The sequence below is a fragment of the Amborella trichopoda genome, chromosome 9 (genome assembly GCF_054954075.1).
Source record: "Amborella trichopoda isolate Santa Cruz 75 chromosome 9, AtrichopodaSantaCruz75HAP2 v2.0, whole genome shotgun sequence".
NCBI lineage: Eukaryota > Viridiplantae > Streptophyta > Magnoliopsida > Amborellales > Amborellaceae > Amborella > Amborella trichopoda.
In genome coordinates this window covers 44,728,511-44,742,349 of record NC_142344.1, presented here as the reverse complement: position 1 = coordinate 44,742,349, position 13,839 = coordinate 44,728,511, and positions in this window count along the sequence as shown.

The window sequence follows — 13,839 nt, the reverse complement described above, 5'->3', positions numbered from 1 at the left end:
CTTGGTGCTTATGTTCTTAGAGTAAACACTTCTAATTTTCTGAAGGAATGTCTTGTTTTGCTCTAATATTTGTCTTATTGATGTTGTCTGGCACTAGATAACTCAATAATTATGGACCAAGAAAGTATACAATACATATGTCGTCATCCTTTGAAGTCCAAAATTCTAACCCATTTACTTTGGGATAAAAAGGTCACAAACATCCCTAACAGACAAAAGATAATTGAAGATACTGCATAGGGAACAAAACATCTAAAATTATGCTTTTAAGCATATAAGCTTGAAGTTATAGGATATTCAGATACATATTTTGTTAGGGATAAGGACGATAGTAAGTCCACCTCAAGACATATTTTCCTCTTTGGAGGGGTTGTTGTTTCTTGGTCTAGCAAGAAACAATGGTGTATAGCTAGGTACACACAAGAAGCAAAACACATTGCATATAGCACTACCTGGATAAAGCGCTTCATATATAACTTGAAGCTGACAGACCGATCCAAATATTTTGTGATAATTAAGCTGTAATTAAATTAAAATTGTTTAAGTGAGCAAATAGCTCCAAATGAAAACATATAGATGTCCAATATCACTACATTCAAGATGTAGTTCAGAAAGGTGAAGTAACTATTAGTTACTTCACCTCATCAGATATGATCGTTGATCCATTAACAAAAGGTCTAAGTATTGAACTACTGTCTAAGCACACTAGTTTAATGGGACTTAAAATGTTTAAGTCAAACAGTTTTTCATGAGTGAGAAATCCACATTAGCGTGAAAATTCTAATGATAGACTAGCTTAATGGGACTTAAAAATATTTAAGTTAGACAATTTTCATAAGTGAGAAATCCACATTAGTATGAAAATCCTCATGATAGACATTTGTTATGAGATGCACATCCACAAAAGCGTGAGAAAAACCTCACAACAAAATATTTTCTTAAATATCATACTCAAAAGTGGGAGTATGTATATAACTTATTATGCTCGGCCGTCATAACCAAGTGAGAGATGTTGACATGTATGGCTACGACGCCTTACGAGTCTTAGCCTACATTTGAGGAAATCAAATATATCCAACGGTCATATGGTCGAACGTCCATATGAACGTAACCCCTCGTTTTCTCAGACACTCATTGGAGATCAGGGAACCCATTCATTTCTTAGAGACCCGTTAGAAAAATGCAACGGTTACCCCTTCTTCTCCCTATAAAATGGGACGTTAGAGAGATGATGACTACAGCAAGAAAAAAACATACATCTCTCTAAAAGACGAAGGGATAAAAATTCGGACTCTGCGATCACCAGCCTCACAGTACCCTTTATCTGATCTCAGGTTTGATCTTATACGTGCTCCATCAAAATTTGCTAACACCGATACCATCCAAAACTACTATTCCTGCCCTATTTGCACCTAAATTGGTGATCTAAACACACGAACTTTGTCTATTTCATATTTGAAACTGATGGGGTTAAATTACCAAATTTAGTGGAAATGAACTATCACGGGCCATAGGATTGCTTGCGTGGCAGTTACAGGAACTTTTCTTTTTGTCTTTTTTGGAAGTGTAGGTGGTGAGAGAAACTTGGGCATTAATAAAAGTGCAGCTTGGGAAATGACGATGGGTGCAATTTTGGTATCAGTAGAGTAAACATGGATGGGGCGATTAGTCGTTTTCCTTCGAATGAAAGGTATAAGCCATAAATATGCATAATGAAATCTTACAATGCTTTGGAAATCCTTATGCTCCGTTCATGACTTTCCATTGCTTCTCTTTATACAAAGAACTCTTTATACAAAGAGACGATCATATCTACTTATTACCTGTCAAATAATTGGATGGTTTGGGCAGTCAAGAAGTTCGAAATTTTTTTTTTTGAAAATTTGTATTTATTTCAGTGTTCAAAACAACGGATCGGACCGATTAGTCGGTTTCGCCCAATCCGATTAGTCCAACTAGATCGGTCGATTAGTGCCCCGATTTTTTCTAAAAAAAATGCAATTTTGGTAAAATAATCTCAAAAAACTAAAAAGACTCCCAAAAAATTGTAAATTGTTTTTAAAAACTTACATGTATTAGTTTTTTATATTATCACATAAAAAAAGTAAAAAAATAAATATTATAAGCATAATAAATGATTAGGTACTTGAAGTAATATTTTTTCAGTGATCAATATATAATAAATATATATTAATTTTATATATTATATATAATATGTAATCAATATATGCTATATAATATAAATTACATTAATAAAATAAATATAAATATATAATATAATACGATATAATATTATAAAATAATATAATATTTCAACTCAAGACGATATTTGTTTTTTGGGTATTTTGAAATTCAATTAAAAATGTAGGTAAAATATAAAATTGTTAGTCTCTTTGTGATAATTTTGATAAATTTTCATCTCTCTCATATTTGTGTCTATATGTATGTCTATGTGCCCCTCGGGGGTTGGTGGTGTAGGTATTAAATTGAAGATCAAATCAGATGAACAACGAATAAATTTATATCCCCCTGAGTTGAGGGACTTAAGGGCTTGCCGGGCCAAGTCGAAAATAAGTTAAAAAAAAAACACACAAAAAAAAGAGGGCCGGGTCAAGATGAACTGGACTAGCACTTGTCCTCGCCGGCCCTCTGGCCAGGGGTTGTGGCCTGGGCCGACTCTTTTAGGCCGGGCCAGGCTGCCCAGCCCATTTCCAACCCTACGTGGGGCAATGGCGTTGCTCGTTAGGTGATTGCCATACACATCTCTTCTCCTTAGAAAGCAATGGTGTCGTCTTCATAATTTTAAATCTAAAAATGAGAATTCTCATCGTTGAATAAGAGAGAGAGCCCAAGCTTAATTGGTTATGTAACAATCCTAAAATTTCAAAAAAAAAAAAAAAGGAGAAAAGATGCTTTTAAATAGGTGATGGTCTGTTTGAGTATGATGGTCCTTGGGGACCATCACTATTTTCAAAAACTTTTACTTGGTTTAAAACTTTTGCTGCTGCTTTTGTTTGCAGCCTTTGCAGTTGCTGCTTGTAGCTAGCAATGTCCTTTAGCGGACGTAGTTTTCGTATGTTGAAAGCAGACGCTTAACGCGACGCCTCAGGTATGAAGTAGAGCGTAATAAAATATTATAATAATACGTTATAAGAATTTAAATAGAGGATGTGAGCACTCCCACCCTAGAAAATTTTGAGATCTCTCTCTCTCTGTGGTCGAAACACAGTGAACTCCTCTCTCGAACCGAATTTTTTATCGGAAGCTCCCTCTCAAACATTTGTGGGTAAGTGACATCGTCTTTCTGAAAAATAGTCTATTTTTAATAAATAGTGATATTTCCGTCCAGGATCTTTATTTTATAAGTTTTGTGTGTAAGTGACTCCATTGTCTCGAAAAATAATCCATTCTTTTTAAAAATGAAATGAAATAATTATTTCTGCTTATTATCATGAATTTTAGGCGCGATAAATTTTATGCGCACGTGACCTCATTATCTTGAAAAATAATCTTTTTAATAAAAATTGTGATATTTTATCTATGTTAGAAATTTTGAATGCTGTAAATTAGAAAAATAAATTTATTTATTTTTCTTGTTTATTGTTAGAAATAAATGTGATATTTCTGCTTTTAGTAAAATTGTGATATTTCTTTCTACTATTTTGAATATTTAGACATTGTAAAATTCATGTGCAAATGACTGCCTTATTATTTAAAAAAATTGACATTTTTGCAATTGATTATAGTATTGTTGTGAAATGTTTATTTGTGAATTGATATCCCATAAATTGTGATAATTCCGTATTCTTGAATTTCTATAAGAGTTTTTCTATATATATTAAATTGGCAATTATGCTAGAACGTCTTTACGAACTGCTACCTTTCTAAATTTGAGCCCAAAATATTTGATTGGTTATTTTAGAAATGTTATTGAAAGTGACTGTTATTAATGGTTTCAGTGAAATTCATATTAATGATTTCAGTGATATATTGAGTACATGATATTGCTGCTTTCGAATGTTTAAAGAGATTTAGAAATAAATTAAGTATGCAAGTGGACTCATCCGATTCGCCGGTGAGGTGTAAGTGGACCTATCTGGGACGCCGGTAGGGATTAAGTGGACTCATCCGGTACGCCGGTGAGGTTTAAGTGGACCTGCAGGGATTAAGTGGACCTATCTGAGACACCGATAGGGATTAAGTGGACCCATCAGGACGCTGATGGGGTATATAGGTGACCTACTTGGGACGCCAGTAGGGTATTTTGTGAAATCCTTTGAATTATGTACTGCCGTTAAAAGTGTTATAAGCATTTCAATTACTCGGATTATACTTAATTATGCATTTATTGAAAGTGAAACTGTTGATGCATTTCTGTTAATAGATCTCATTTTGGAAAATATTGATATCTTTCAAACATGATTATTTTTGGGATTATGATGATCACTTACTGAGTAAGCCAAACTCATCAAACTATGGTAAACATTTTTCAGGATAACTGCGGATTCATTTTGAGTGCTAGTCAAGATCAACCTTGGAAGATATTGTTGTTGTGCTAGCTTTCTTTATTTACTTTGTAAGACCTCGCCACTGTAAATTTGCCCTATCAATAGATGTATATATGTTTTGCCTGTCACATCTTAGGAATAACAGAATTGTAAATTCTTGAGGTGTAACAATTATGGTATCAGAGCAAAAGGTTTAAGATCCTTAGGAAATTTAAAAAGAATGTACTTAAAAATCACATTTATTGTGTGTACAGACCGGGATAAAGTCAAGATCCAGAATAGCTGAAGCCAATATGGAAGGAATTCACAAAGCCTTGGAAAATATGGTTGCTTTAATGCAACATCAGATGGAAAACAACAATCCACCCAGGCAGTCAGTTACAGGAAATGGTGGGAGCAATATCGAACAATTTAAGAAATTAAACCCACCTTCTTTTAAGGGTGCTGTAAACCCACTGGAAGCCGAGAGATGGATTATGCAATTGGAAAAAATATTCGAGGTTATGGAATGTCCTGATGATAGGAAGGTGGCCTTGGCAGTTTTTATGTTAGAAGGTGAGGCACAACACTGGTGGCGAATGGCAAAAGGAGTATTGGTCAAAGAAAATAAAACCTTGACTTGGGAAGTATTTCTAGAGGCATTTAATGAAAAATATTTCCCAGATTTTTTCGAGACCAAAAAGAAATGGAATTTCTAGAATTAATCCAAGGAAATAGGACAGCAGCACAGTACGAGACCAAGTTTACTGAATTGGCCAGGTTTGCACCACATATGATTAACAATGAGGTAAGAAAGGTGAAGAAATTTGAAAGGGGTCTCAGGCCAGCTATTAGAAGCAGAATATCAGTCTTGAAATTAAGAACTTATGCTGAAATAGTGGATCGTGCCCAAATTGTCGAAAAAGATTTTGAAGATTACCAAAAGACGAAAACTCAGAACAGTCATGTTAAACCTACATCATCTAATCGACAACAATTTGAAAGGCCAAACAAGAAGCCAAGGCCCTCGCCATTTCAAAACCCAATAGAACCATGTAGAAAATGTGGGAAAAATCATGGATCAAGCCCTTGTTATTGGAATACCGGTACCTGTTTTAAATGTGGAAAATTGGGACACCAAATTAAACAATGTCCTAGCTTACAGACACAACAGCTTCCAAAGCAGGGAGAGATAGCTCCGAAGCCTCAGATGAAGGGAAGAGTATTTGCGATGACCGAGCAAGACGCTCAGGCCTCAAAATCAGTGATCCAAGGTACTCTTACTATCTTCCAAAAAGTAGCTCATGTTTTGATTGATCATGGATCTACTCATTCATTTGTGTCACAACACTTTGCATGCCACTTAAAGGTAGAACCAGAACAATTAGAATATATTCTAGAGGTAGCCACACCGATGGGAGATTCAATTAACACCAATATAATGTACAAATCATGTGTAATAAAGATAGAAGAAAAGGAACTGTTGGTTGATTTAATGCTCCTAGAAATTCAAGATTTTGATGTAATCTTAGGCGTGGATTGGCTTTCTGCATACCATGCAAGTATTGATTGTTATAAGAAAATTGTTACCTTTAGTATTCCGAATCAATCAGTATTTTACTTCAATGGTGTCAAAGAAGACTCCCCATCATATTTAATCTCTTGTATTCGAGCTAATCGCCTCCATCGAAAAGGGTGTCAAGGCTTTCTTGCCTATATCAAAGAAGATAGGAAGGAAGAAATAAATTTGGATACCACTCCGGTTATCCGAGAATTTCCCGACGTTTTTCCTGAAGAATTGCCAAGATTACCGCCTGACAGGGAAATTGAATTCTCCATTGAATTATTGCCAGGGGTAGCACCAATTTCTAAGGCACCTTACAGAATGACTCCTGCAGAACTTAAAGAACTGAAACAACAATTGGAAGAATTATTAGATAAAGGTTTTATCAGGCCCAGTGTGTCAACTTGGGGTGCTCCAATACTGTTTGTCAAAAAGAGAGGTGGGACTATGAGATTGTGCATTGATTATAGACAGTTGAACCAAGTGACAGTGAAAAATAAGTATCCATTACCTAGAATTGATGATTTATTTGATCAATTACAAGGATCACAAGTGTTTTCAAAAATTGATCTTAGATCTGGATACCATCAGCTTAAGATTAAAAGTGAAGATGTACTCAAGACAGCTTTCAGAACAAGGTATGGCCATTATGAATTTTTAGTCATGCCTTTTGGATTAACCAATGCACCAGCTGCATTTATGGATTTGATGAATCGGATCTTTAAGCCCTTTTTGGATAAATTTATTGTGGTATTCATCGATGATATTTTAATTTATTCCAAGAATCAGAAGGAACATGAGCAGCATATAAGAATGATATTGCAAATATTAAGAGAAAAGAAATTGTATGCCAAACTTAGTAAATGTGAATTTTGGCTTGAACAAGTGACATTTTTAGGACATGTCATATCAAAGGAAGGTCTATCAGTTGATCCTTCAAAGGTTGAAGCCATTGTTAAATGGAAACAACCAAGTAATGTGACTGAAGTTCGAAGCTTTTTGGGATTGGCAGGATATTACAGAAAATTTGTAGAAGGATTTTCTCGAATCGCAATCCCATTGACTCGATTGACACAGAAAAATGTCAAATTTGAGTGGACAAGTGAATGTGAGGAGAGTTTTCAAGAACTAAAAGTTCGATTAACTTCAGCACCTATTTTAACTATTCCTGAGGGGAGTGGGGGATTTGTGATTTATAGTGATGCTTCACATAAAGGTTTGGGCTGTGTATTAATGCAATATGGGAAAGTAGTGGCATATGCATCCAGACAGTTGAAAGAATATGAGAAAAAATATCCAATTCATGATTTGGAGCTAACTGCAATAGTATTCGCTTTGAAAATATGGAGGCATTATCTATATGGTGAGCAATTTGTAATATACACGGATCATAAGAGTTTGAAATACCTTTTCTCTCAGAAGGAGTTAAATATGTGGCAGATAAAATGGATGGATTTCTTAAAAGATTATGATTGTACAATCCATTATCATTCAGGAAAAGCTAATGTTGTGGCCGACGCTCGAAGTAGAAAATCTACTCGAGTCTTAGCTCATCTAATGATCCAAGAAATGCGATTGTTAGAGGAAATAGTGGATTGGCATCCAACTCCGTCCATTAATGGTGTGGTAAGTATGATTGCCAACATTAAGGCGGAACCCCAATTAATCCAACAGATTCGATTGGCACAAAAGAAAGACCCTCAGCTTATAACAATTATAGAAGAGGTGAAACAAGGAAAGAGAGATGAATTCTCTATATGTAGTGAGGATTTGCTAAGATTCAAAGGTCGGGTTTGTGTCCCGAATGATAAGAGTGTAAAGAAAGCTATCTTAGAAGAAGCACATCATTCTCGTTATACGATACATCCCGGAAGTATTAAAATGTATCAGGACCTGAAGAAAACCTTTTGGTGGAATAATATGAAAAAAGAGGTAGCATTATTTGTGTCTAAATGCCTAACATGCCAGCAAGTAAAAGCTGAACATCAAAGGCCCGCTGGGTTGTTGCAGCCTTTACCGGTGCCAGAATGGAAATGGGAGCACATCTCTATGGATTTTGTCTCTGGCTTGCCTAGAACAAATTCAGGACATGATAGCATTTGGGTCATTGTGGACCGGTTAACCAAAGCTGCCCACTTTCTACCGATTCGCACGACGTACACTTTGGATCGACTGGCTCAGCTGTACATTAAGGAAATAGTGCGGTTGCATGGAGTTCCTGTCAGTATTGTATCGGACAGGGATACTCGGTTTACTTCTAAATTTTGGGCTAGACTACAGTCAGCCATGGGGACGAGACTCGCCTTTAGTACTGCCTTTCACCCCCAAACTGATGGACAATCGGAGAGGACCATCCAAACCTTGGAAGATATGCTGAGGGCCTGTGTTATTGACCTTACAGGAAGCTGGGATGACCATTTACCCCTAATTGAGTTTGCTTATAATAATAGCTTCCAAGCCAGTATTCAGATGGCACCATATGAAGCCCTGTATGGAAGGAAATGCAGGTCACCCATATGTTGGGACGAGGTTGGTGAAAGAAAGCTTTTGGGGCCCGAAATTGTCCAGATAACCACAGATAAGATAGCATTAATTCGTGAAAGGCTCAGGACAGCTCAGTGTCGGCAAAAGAGTTATGCCGATAACCGAAGGAGAGATCTTGAATTTGAGGAAGGTGATCGAGTTTTCCTAAAAATCTCACCAATAAAAGGTATTATGAGATTCGGCAAGAAAGGAAAGTTGAGCCCACGTTACATCGGACCATTTGAAATCCTGGAAAGAATTGGAGGTGTCGCTTATAGACTTGGCTTACCACCCGAATTGGCAAATGTCCATAATGTCTTTCATGTATCTTCACTACGAAAATATCAGCCCGACCCATCCCATATCTTAAAATATGAACCTTTACCGATCAGGAAGGACCTATCCTTCATTGAGCAGCCAATTTTGATACTGGATAGAAGGGAGCAAGTGTTGCGTAACAAGGAGATTCCTTTAGTCCGTGTATTATGGCAATACCATTCAAGAGAAGAGTCGACTTGGGAATGAGAAGACGAAATCAGAGAAAAATACCCCTATCTTTTTCAGTAATCAGGTACACAAATTTAGAGGACTAAATTTCTTTAAGGGGGGAAGAATGTAACAATCCTAAAATTAAAAAAAAAAAAAAAAAAAAGAGGAGAAAAGATGCTTTTAAATAGGTGATGGTCTGTTTGAGTATGATGGTCCTTGGGGACCATCACTATTTTCAAAAACTTTTACTTCGTTTAACTTTTGCTTGCCTGTTTTGCTTGCTTGTTTTTGCCTCCTGCTGCTTGCAGCTGGCAACGTCCTTTAGCGGACGTGATTTTCGTACGATAAAAGTCTGCTTTTAACGCGACACCTCAGGTATGAGGTAGAGCCTAATAAAACAATATAATAATACGTTATAAGAATTTAAATAGGGGATGTGAGCACTCCCACCCTAAAACAAAATTTTGAGATCTCTCTCTCTCTGGTCGAAACACAGTGAACTTCTCTCTCGAACCGAATTTTTTATCGGAAGCTCCCTCTCAAATAATTGTGGGTAAGTGACATCGTCTTCCTGAAAAATAGTCCGTTTTTAATAAATAGTGATATTTCCGTCCAGGATCTTTATTTTATAAGTTTTATGTGTAAGTGACCCCATTGTCTTGAAAAATAATCCATTCTTTTTAAAAATGAAATGAAATAATTATTTCTGCTTATTATCATGAATTTTAGGCGCGATAAATTTTATGCGCACGTGACCCCATTATCTTGAAAAATAATCTTTTTAATAAAAATTGTGATATTTTATCTATGTTAGAAATTTTGAACGCTGTAAATTAGAAAAATAAATTTATTTATTTTTCTTGTCTATTGGTAGAAATAAATGTGATATTTCTGCTTTTAGTAAAATTGTGATATTTCTTTCTACTGTTTTGAATATTTAGACATTGTAAAATTCATGTGCAAATGACTGCCTTATTATTTAAAAATTGACATTTTTGCAATTGATTATAGTATTGTTGTGAAATGTTTATTTGTGAATTGATATTCCATAAATTGTGATAATTCCGTATTCTTGAATTTTTATAAGAGTTTTTCTATACATATTAAATTGGCAATTATGCTAGAATGCCTTTACAAACTGCTACCTTTCTAAATTTGAGCCCAAAATATTTGATTGGTTATTTTTGAAATGTTATAGAGAGTGACTGTTATTAATGGTTTAAGTGAAATTCATATTAATGGTTTCAGTGATATGTTGAGTACATGATATTGCTGCTTTCAAATGTTTAAAGAGATTTAGAAATAATTTAAGTATGCAAGTGGATTCATCCGGTTCGCCGGTGAGGTATAAGTGGACCTATCTGGGACATCGGTAGGGTTTAAGTGGACTCATCCGGTACGCCGGTGAGGTATAAGTGGACCTGCAGGGATTAAGTGGACCTATCTGGGACGCCGATAGGGATTAAGTGGACCCATCAGGACGCTGATGGGTATATAGGTGACCTACTTGGGACGCCAGTAGGGTATTTTGTCAAATCCTTTGAATTATGTACTGCCGTTAAAAGTGTTATAAGCATTTCAATTACTCGGATTAGACTTAATTATGCATTTATTGAAAGTGAAACTGTTGATGCATTTCTGTTAATAGATCTCATTTTGGAAAATATTGATATATTTCAATCATGATTATTTTTAGAATTATGATGATCACTTTACTGAGTAGCCAAACTCATCAAACTATGGTAAATATTTTTTCAGGCTAACTGCGGATTCATTTTGAGTGATAGTCAAGATCAACTTTGGAAGATACTGTTGTTGTACTAGCTTTCTTTATTTACTTTGTAAGACCTCGCCACTGTAAATTTGTCCTATCAATAGATGTATATATGTTTTGTCCGTCACATCTTAGGAATAATAGTATTGTAAATTCTTGGGGTGTGACATCCATCCACCGTAGAATTACAATATAGAGGGTCTCTCTCTCTCTATCTCTCGGGTTTTATGTGATTCGACCGATTTATCTATGTAAATCGGATATGGATTTGCAGAAATATTGGACATAAATTGGGAAATAAATACATAATCATCCTATAGTCCATATTTTCCCAATTATACAGTCGGATCCTATTTTTTTTATGGTTATCTTTTATATTAGTTCTGCCCCTACTTCAATATTAGCAACATCCAACTGCTTTTGTTTTATATTTTTTTACTTTTGTGACCTCTAGGGTGGTACAAAAGCAGCCCAAATCTCGCTTCATGTGTTAGATTTTCTTTCAAACATAGGGCAGTTCAATATTAGTAATATAGAATTTCCCCATTCTTAAGCCAGGTCATATAGAATTTCCCCATTCTTAAGCGAGTAACACAATACGATATTGCTAATATCAAACCTCGTTCGATTCTTGGGTATCGCACCGCCCTATATATAACAAAAAAATAAAAAAAAGTAGTTTGTGATAATTTAAAAGTAGAATAAAAAAGATTGTCAAAACTTAATACTTTGTAACGAAATTGAAGAAAATATAAACCATATAATAATTCCAGATTTTGTTTACTGTCCGCACCTAATTTTTCCAAATAATAAAACCTAAATTTATCGGAATCCTATCGGATCAGGTAAAAAGATGCTTTAATAAATAAATAACTTCTTGTTTCCCCATCTTAGGTAGTTGCTGCCACTCTTGTGGGGTAGTATGTCAGTATAACAGAACTGGCATCTACCAACTCTCTTTCATCCAAATTTGGATACTGTACATAATTAAGGGGGTTTCAATGTCAGAAATTGAATTTTGTGGCCATCACCAACCCGTCTCTATGTGCTCATAAAAAGCCACGGCCTTACGGATCCAGTTTTCAAAAATCGAGATCCATAGATTACACCGTTCGTCCCATGTACATTTGTGACAGATTGTTTGATTGGTGATCTAGATCAGATCAATTTGGTTTAACGATCTAGAAAAAATATCAAAAAACTATGCAACAAAGAAAAATTAAAATAGTGGTTTATAGGGTGGGGATTTATGAGAGACAGAAAAAAACATTAGATTTGATTTGAAACGGTGATTCTCAATCAATTTTCGATTTGAAACGGTGATTCTCGATCTGGATCGATGGATTTTAATACACTCCTGATAACATTAACTGCAAAAAAAATATTCTTGAAAAAGAAAATATGATTAATGAAAGGTGGGCACATAAATAGTTGCTTGCCAAACTGGATCGCCACCCATTTGAGAAGAACTATAGGGTCCTTAGCTACTGCACCCATAAAATTGTGGGCCTCCGAAATAACTAATCCGAGCCCTAAATAGAAGCCTAAATTGACAAGGAAACTCTAAAACTTGGATTGCCGGAGTTACTTAGTAGTGTTTAAAACGTGGCTAGGTGAACCACTCTCGGGAAATCTCATTGAGGTTCGCTAGCCAGACAAATTCTCCAGTGTGAGAATCAGATTCTCTAAAAAAATCCAAAAACAAAAAATTAAAATGGGAAAAATAATAACAAATGTAATGAATGGGAACTATGTAATTTAGATGGTCAGGATAGCCCGATTCCCTAATATATTATGGATGTGGTTAGCATGTGGGCCAAGCCCACCCATGTAGAAATGCGGCGCCTCTTAAAAATCTATTTCTGAGATGGATTTTTTTATTTAATTTTTAAGGACATGTAATCTTTAACATTGAGATCATGAATATGAACAATAAATAAATTTGAAAAACTAGAAATAATAATTTTATCTAGAAAACATTTTGACTGTTAGTTTCTATTGTTTTTAAATGGACCACCTACTTGCATTGCATCCATCTTTAAGACACACATATGTAGAAATGCGGTCCATCCCACATGAAACAATTTGTTATATATTATTATAATATTTTATTTACATATAAATTATATTGTAATAATAATAATTAATATATATATATATGATCTATATATTATTTGTATCATATATTATATTATTTATTATATTATAAATATATTATATTATATAACGAAACTACTTTCTCGTTAGGGGGTGGAGAAATATATATTAATAAAATAAATATAAAATATATTATATTACATACAATATTATGGTATATATTACATATTTATATATTTACGTTATTAATATATATTTTATTATAGATAATATAAATAGTTATATTATATGTAATATATAATATAATATTTAAATAAGTTGTCTTTGTGATTCACAGACCTTAATGTTCCAAATTAATTTGAATGAATTGTAAAAATTTCGGATCCGATAAGGATTGGCTAATAAAAAAACAATGGGTAACCCTATTCCACCTAATTTGGTAGAATAGCATTCTTCACGTTTTTTGCCCAAAAACATGGATTGACCACTTTCCAGGATTCAGCTATCCATGCGTGAATATGTTACCCAACCAAGGGGTAAAGGCCCAATACTTAGATAGCCTTACTCTAGAGAGTCCAATCCAAGTATACAAACGTGCCTTTATATAACCATGTTCAAGGGAACCGTACCGATATTTTATTTTGGCAAGAAAGCGGGTGGGTGTAGATCCGTTACCAATTTGGACTTGCGATACCCGACACGCGAATCACCACTCGTTAAGACCCTGCTTAACTACAAATTCGATCCGGAACGATGGAATCAATTGCAAACACGATTTCATTATACAAAAGGGTGGGGTATTTTCGCAATACTCTTAAATTCTATGTCCCAAACAACATGAAACTCCAACCGAAACAGTTCCCATTGATCCTAACGCTACTACCCCCACATTCCTTCGTTTCCGA